Genomic DNA, 8,460 nt, shown 5'->3' with positions numbered 1-8,460 from the left:
GCCACGGGATCATGCGTTATGGAACGAGTAAAGAGACTTGCCGGTAACGGGATTGAACGAGGTATGGGGATACCGACGATTGAATCTCGGGCAAGTAACATACCGATAGACAAAGGGAATTGTATACGTGATTGATTGAATCCCCGACATCATGGTTCATCCAATGAGATCATCGTGGAACATGTGGGAGCCAATATGGGTTCCCGAAGAGATGTCTCGGTCATGTCTGCATGGTTCCCGAACCCGTAGGGTCTACACACTTAAGGTTCGGTGACGCTAGAGTTGTTATGGGAAATAGTATGTGGTTACCGAAGGTTGTTTAGAGTCCCGGATGAGATCTCGGACATGACGAGGAGTTCTGGAATGGTCCAGAGGTGAAGATCGATATATTGGACGAAGGGTATTGGAGTCCGGATTTGTTCCGGGGGTACCGGGTGACGACCAGCGTGTCCGAAAGGGGTTTCGGAGGCCCCGACAAGCGTTGGGGGGCCTTATGGGCCAAGGGGAGGGGGCACATCAGCCCACTAAGGGGCTGAGCTCCCCTTCCACCCCATCTCACATAACTTGGAGAGGTGGGGGCACCTCCCCTAGGGCAGCCACCCCTCCCGGCTTGGCGAGCAAGTTTCCTAGGGGTGGGGGCGCCCAAACCCATCTAGGGTTTTCCCTATGGCCGCCGCCCCTCCCCTATGGAACCCTAGGGCGCCTCCTCCACCCCTTCCCCCTATATATAGTGAGGGAGAGAGAGGGCAGCTGCAACCCTTCCCTGGCGTAGCCCCTCCCTCCTCCAACTCTTTCTTCTCCTCCGTAGAGCTTGGCGAAGCCCTGCAGGAATACCACAAACTCCACCACCATGATGTCGTGCTGCCGTATTTCTCCCTCGACTTCTCCTCTCTTCTTGCTGGATCAAGAAGGAGGAGACGTCCCCGGGCTGTACGTGTGTTGAACGCGGAGGCGCCGTCCGTTCGGCGCTAGATCGGATCTTCCGCAATTTGAATCGCTGCGAGTACGACTCCATCAACCGCGTTCTTGTAACGCTTCCGCTTAGCGATCTTCAAGGGTATGAAGATGCACTCCCTCTCTCTCGTTGCTAGTACCTCCTAGATTGATCTTGGTGACACGTAGGAAATTTTTGAATTATTGCTACGTTCCCCAACACCGTGGTGGTCGCCACACCATCTACTGTGGTGGTCGCCACACCATCTACCGTGGTGGTCGCCACACCACTGTCAAAAGGCATGGCCATTGCCCGCTTCGCCACCGCGTCCAAAAGGCGGGAGGTGGCTATTGTGTCCACCATCCCACTGTCGGCCGCCATGGCCATCACCCGCTCCATCACCGCTGCCCGAAGGCTAGAGGCTGCTATCGTGGCTGCTACCCCACCGTCGACCATCGTGGCCACCGCCCCACCGTTGGCCACCAGGGTCATCACCCACTCCGCCACAGCCGCCCGAAGGCAAGAGGTGGAGGTGGAGCCCTGCATGTGCGTCAACGACGTTATCCGCTACATGGAGTTCCTACAGGAGGAGGAGGAGCACCTGGTCGAGCATGCAAAGAGTCTGACCGCCACCGTGGCCACAGCACATGCCATCGCTGAGGCGCGGAATGCGAAGATCTACGAGGATTCTCGCCGCTTCGATTGGGAACGTTTGGAGCAACAGAGGGCGTTCGATGTGGGCGTCGCTAAAGGTGCAGCAGCGGCAGGCACCGGATTCCAATTCTCCAGCTCATCGTTAGGCTCCTCCTCCTCTGCCTCTTACTAAGCGCGCTCGGCAGAGGTGAGGCTGCTGCAAGTAGTACAAAGCCCTTCCGTAGTAGTATTTAGGGTTATTTTGTTTAGTTAATCTGACTACAGATATGGTTTAACTGTACTATGTACTTAAAATTAGCTAGTATACATACTTGAACTAAATATTTCAGTATGTGGTTGGCAACAATTGGGGAAAAGTCTGTTCGGTTCAGTTGTCAAGTTGAACTATTTGTATAAAGAACAACTGCTTAATCTATTAATCAAATCTATTCTTACTGAATTTTAGTTGCAAAATTAGATAGTGTTAGTGATTTTTAGCTGCAATTTTTGACAAATGGCGGTGTTACAAGTAGGGAAAAATGGCAATGTTACTAGATCGACAAATGCCAATGTTTCTAGTTTGACAAATGGCAATATACCCAATATGACAGATGCAAATCTTACCAAATTGTTTGTACGTGGATGCACACGGTCATCATAAAAAATGTTTGCGATGCAGATATGTACAAATCTTGCACGCTAGATTTTCTCTTGGCTTAGCGGCGAAGGAACCATAGCTCTCGCTTTGCATACGGTGTTCAATATGAACTGTTTGCGATGAAGAGATGCACAAATCTTGCACAACAAATTTTCCCTTGGCTTACTAGGGAAGGAACCGTAGCTCTTGCTTTGCATACGGGTGTTCTATCTAAAACATTTAAGATGACTATTTTATTTAGAGAAAACATTGATGTTTATTTTAAAAAATTCTTTGATAAGTCTGTACATTCAGAGAAAAGTCGCAAGTTTGTTCAAACCATAGGTTTCATTCAGTCACACTATGATTTTACATTCATACGATTGATATACAATATTAAACCAAAAAACTCAATGCAGCAGAGGCGGCGTGCTACGCTGGTGTTATCCTTTGGGACGCCGTTGTTCAAGTCTTCAAGCGAGCCTAGAATGTTGTTGACTTGGAAATGAAAGTCCCGATCGTCGCGCGATCAATGGGCATGGCACGGGAGGACGATGATTCGTGGTGTTACGAGGTAGCGGTTGACGGCGGCATCCCATGCTGCTAAGGGGGGGGGTTGGCGGGTGCAAGCACGCGCATGGGCACGGGTACGGCGAGTGCAGGAAAATGCACGGGGACCGGTGCCACAATGGGTGCAGAGGCATGCACGAGCAGCTGACGCCCGTGACTTCCAGCGCTACGATGGTGCTCGGCGACCAGCTCGTCAATGCCACGGGGATGGTCACTGGCGCGGGTGCATGGATGGGAGCTGGGACGGGCGCGGGGGCAGCATTCGGCCCAGCCAGCTTGTTCATGGCCATGTCCATGCGGCCCCATTCCTCCTTATTTTCTATCTTCTCTGGCTCGGAGTCGACTACACCAAACTGGAAGACTAGTGGCAGATGATCTTTATGCGCCATGGCATTCATGGAGGTCTGCGAGAGAGGAATCACATATGAAGAGTAAGGCCAATTTAGGATCGAAAGTATGTCTAGAGGGGGGGTGACTAGACTACTTGACCAAATAAAAATCTATCCTTTTCCCAGTTTTAGTCTTCGGCAGATTTTAGCTATCTTAGCACAAGTCAAGCAATCTTAACACAATGCAAGCAAGCATGCAAAGAGTCTATGAGCAGCGGAAGGTAAAGCATGAAACTTACAAGAATGTAAAGGGAAGGGTTTGGAGAATTCAAACGCAATTGGAGACGCATATGTTTTTGTCGTGGTTCCGATAGGTGGTGCTATCGTACATCCACGTTGATGGAGACTTCAACCCACAGAGGGTAACGGTTGCGCGAGTCCACGGAGGGCTCCACCCATGAAGGGTTCACAAAGAAGCAACCTTGTCTATCCCATCATGGCCATCGCCCATGAAGGACTTGCCTCACTAGCGGTAAATCTTCATGAAGTAGGCGATCTGCTTGCCCTTACAAACTCCTTGGTTCAACTCCACAATCTTTGTCGGAGGCTCCCAAGTGACACCTAGCCAATGTAGGAGACACCACTCTCCAAGAAGTAAAAATGGTGTGTTGATGATGAACTCCTTGCTCTTGTGCTTCAAATGATAGTCTCCCCAACACTCAACTCTCTCTCACAGGATTTGTATTTGGTGGAAAGAAGATTTGAGTGGAAAGCAACTTGGGGAAGGCTAGAGATCAAGATTCATATGGTGGGAATGGAATATCTTGGCCTCAACACATGAGTAGGTGGTTCTCTCTCAGAAAATGTGTATTGGAAGTGTAGGTATGTTCTGATGGCTCTCTCCACGAATGAAGAGTGGGTGGAGGGGTATATATAGCCTCCACACAAAAACTAACCGTTACACACAATTTACCAATCTCGGTGAGACCGAATGGAGAAACTCGGTCGGACCGATTTACCAAACCTAGTGACCGTTAGGATTTTCAGTGGGACTGAGATACAACTCAGTAGGACCGATATGGTTAGGGTTAGGGCATAACGTAATCTCTGTGTGACCGATTACACAAACTCGGTGGGACCGATTTTAGTAATAAGGTAACCAGAGAGTTGGTCAGGTAAAATCAGTGGGACCGATCGCTCATTTCGATAGGACTGAAATGTTACAAAAGGAAAACAGAGAGTTTACATTGCAATCTCGGTGGGACCGATCACTCATCTCGGTAGGACCGACCGCTCATCTCGGTAGGACCGAAACGTTATGAAGGGAAAAAGAGAGATTACAACCCCATCTCTGTGTGACCGATTTGCCTAGGGCTTGTGGCAGTGGCTATGACATCTGAAACTCGGTGGCGCCAGATAGAAAGAATCGGTGGGGCCGAGTTTGACTTTTGGTTTAGGTCATATGTGGATGCGGGAAGGTAGTTGAGGGTTTTGGAGCATATCACTAAGCACTATGAAGCAAGCAAGCCATTAAGCAACACCTCATCCCTCCTTGATAGTATTGGCTTTTCCTATAGACTCAATGTGATCTTGGATCACTAAAATATAAAATGTAGAGTCTTGAGCTTTGAGCTTGAGCCAATCTTTTTGTCCTTAATATTTTGAGGGGTCCACATTCCTCATCCATGCCGTGCCATTCATTGAGCTTTTCCTGAAATATTAATCTTGGAATAGCATTAGCTCAATGAGCTATATGTTGTTAGGAATTACCAAAACCACCTAGGGATAGTTGCACTTTTAGCCACCTATATTAAACAACAACTCGGGCACCACTAATGGAGAGGTTGGGAGCGAGGCAGACGGCGATGGAAGTTAAAGTGCTCGCTTCCCAGTGAGCCTGCAAAACATACAACTCGCATGCTTCTTGGTGAGCCTGCACAGCAGAGGACTGCTCGCACGCCTCCTGTCTACTCAAGCAGCTGCCCGCAAGGCACCCCTATGGCATCACGTGAATGGTTAGCAGAACGCCCACGATTTGAATTATACAAATGTTTGAGATGATAATGTGGCAGCTATATTTTTCAAAATGCTTTGTTGGCTGTTAATCGCGCGCCTTCTCTCATATTGGACAAAAAAAAATAGCACACCATGTTTGTGCCATTTCTTGATGGCATGCCAAACTTCATGAATTTCAGATGAGTTTTAGATTTACAGGAATTTCAAAACCATGTTTCTTAATGTTTGTGTCCGAGCCATGAAGCCGAGGTGTTTGAAATTCATTCTCATTTCTTGCATGGGACCTAAACATGCACACAAGGACACATATATGATTTTCTACCCTTTTGGTGCACTGGATCATGTGCATGTAGTTCAAATTTGAATTATGCACATAAAGTGCCTATAAACTCAGTTAATGTATAAAAATGTCCAAACGAACCTTGAATAATTTCAAATTTTAATATGACACTCCTATTGGTCTATGCTGCCTCTAGAAAAAAAATTCAAGACGAGAAGAGGCGACGAATGTCATTTCGTCCACAAAGGTGACACGTTCCCTAATGGAAGCAGGAGGGCTTCTTGTGAGAAGCTATGGTTTGTGAGAAGCCTATACCAAAACCTGCCCCAAATGGGACAAAATATTTACCACAACATTTGGTGCCATTCCATGATACCATGCCAAGTTTCATGAAATTTAGACGAGTTTAGGATTTATTAGAATTTAAAAATCGAGTATCTCAATGTTTGTGGCCGAGCCATGATGCCAAGGTGTTTGAAATTCATTCTCATTTCTTGCATGGGACCTAAGCATGCACACATGGACACATATATGATTTTTCAACATGTTTTGGTGCATTGGAGCATGTGCCTGTAGTTCAAATTTGAATTATGCACATAAACTGCCTAGAAAACTCAGTTAATGTATAAAAATGTCCAAACGAACCCCGAATAATTCCAAAATTTAGCAAGACACTCCTATTAGTGTATGTTGGCTCTAGAAAAAAATTCAAGGCAAGAATATGCAACGAATGTCATTTTGTCCACAAAGGTGATGCGTTCCCTACCGGAACCACGAGGCTTCTTGTGATAAGCTCTAGTTTGTGAGGAGCTTATAACAAAATCTGCTCCAAATGGGACAATTTTTTAATACAACATGTTGGTGCCATTACATGATAGCATGCCAAGTTTCATGAATTTCAGAAGAGTTTTGGATTTACTACAATTTAAAAACCAAGCGTGTCAATGTTTGCTGCTGAGCCACGATGCTGAGGTGTTTGAAATTCAATCCCACTTCTTGCATGGGACCTAAGCATGCACCCATGGACACATATATGATTTTACAAAACATTTTGGTGCACTGAAGCATGTGCCCATACTTCAAATTTGAATTGTGCACCTTAAATGCCTAAAAAACTCAATTAATGTATAAAAATGTCCAAAAGAACCTGGAATTAATAATCCCAATATTTTCACAACACTCCTATAGTTGCATGTTCACTGTAGATAAATATTCTAGCAATTCAAACACCATCCTCTGCGCTGTGACTCCATTCTATATTTTAAATTAAAACAAAAAAGCAAGTACACCACACGTAGTTTATTATCAAGAACCGTGTGAGATGCACTATAAAATATCTAGGAACACCGTCTTATATCGCTTACGGGATAAGGTCTATCCGCTACAGTCCACAGCCTGCGCGTCAAGCACATTAGCTCCTCAAATATCATTTTACTGTTCAATCATCACCGGTCAAACATGGGGACATGGACCCGCGTTGTGAGGGCAGCTTTGGCAGCCCACGCCGGCGAGAGCGCGACAGCAGCTGCCATGAGCATGCTCACAACCTGCATTAGCATGGCCACAATCTATGATCGGGCGGCTGAAGCTGCCAAAACGGCAGCTGCTACAACTTAGATGGCTGCAACAACATCTGCGACGGGGATAGTAAATGGCAGGAGCGGCACCGTAGCTGTTCGTTCCACGGAGGCCACCTTAGCCTGATAGAGGCTGGCCACACCCATTTCGAGGCCGGCCATGCCCAACTCCTGCCGGTCACGGCACAAATTGCACGAAGCTTCTCTAACAACGGTCGGGAACCCATAGCCGGAGAGTTGGCAATCGCCAAGAGCGTTCGAGCAGTCGTTCGTTCATTCGCGGTATACCTTGCCCACAGGGAGCCCTTCTGATCCGTCTCCAATGTATCTATATTTTTTTTGTTCCATGCTATTATATTATCTGTTTTGGATGTTTCATATGCATTAATATGCTATTTTATATAATTTTTGGGACTAACTTATTAACCCAGAGCCTAGTGCCAGTTTATATTTTTCCTTGTTTTTCAATTTTACACAAAAGGAATATCAAACAGAGTCCAAACGGAATACAACTTTACGATGATTTTTCTTGGACCAGAAGACACTTGGAGAGGAAGTCAGAAGAGTCCCGAGGGCTCCATAAGCCCTCAGGACGCGCCCTAGGGGGGCTGGCTTGTGGGCCCCGGGAGTCCTCCAACCCTAATCTTTGGCCTATAAATTCAGAAATATTGCCAAACAACCAGAGGCGTCCACCAAAATACTTTTCCACCACCGTAACCTTCTATACCCATGAGATCCCATCTAGGGACCTTTTCCGGCACCCTGCCTGAGGGGGATTCGATCACGGAGGGCTTCTACATCAACTCTATTGCCCTTCCGATGAAGCGTGAGTAGTTTACCGCAGACCTTCGGGTCCATAGCTAGTAGCTAGATGGCTACTTCTCTCTCTTTGATCCTCACTACCATGTTCTCCTCGATGTTCTTGGAGATCTATGTGGTGTAATCTTCTTTTGCGGTGTGTTTGTCGAGATCCGATGAATTGTGGATTTATGATCAGTTTATCTATGAATATTATTTGAATCTTCTCTGAATTCTTATATGCATGATATGATATCTTTGTATTTCTCTTCGAATTATCGGTTTGATTTGGCCAACTAGATTTGTTTTTTCTTGCAATGGGAGGGGTGCTTAGTTTCGAGTCAATCTTGCGGTGTCCTCACCCAGTGATAAAGTAGGGGTAGCGAGGCATGTATTTGTATTGTTGCCATGAAGGGTAAAAAGATGGGGTTTTCATCATATTGCTTGAGTCTATCCCTCTACCTCATGTCATCTTACTTAAGGCGTTACTCCATTATTATGAACTTAATACTCTAGATGCATACTGGATAGCGGTCGATGTGTGGAGTAATAGTAGTAGATGCAGAATCGCTGGGGTCTACTTGACACAGACATGATGCCTATATCCGTAATCATTGCCTTGGATATCGTCATAACTTTGCACTTTTTTATCAATTGCTCGACAGTAATTTGTTCACCCACCGTAT

This window comes from Triticum urartu, chromosome 3, assembly GCF_003073215.2.
Source record: "Triticum urartu cultivar G1812 chromosome 3, Tu2.1, whole genome shotgun sequence".
In the NCBI taxonomy this organism is placed as follows: Eukaryota; Viridiplantae; Streptophyta; class Magnoliopsida; order Poales; family Poaceae; genus Triticum; species Triticum urartu.
The sequence above is the reverse complement of the archived record's forward strand: the minus strand, read 5'-3'. Positions refer to the sequence as shown.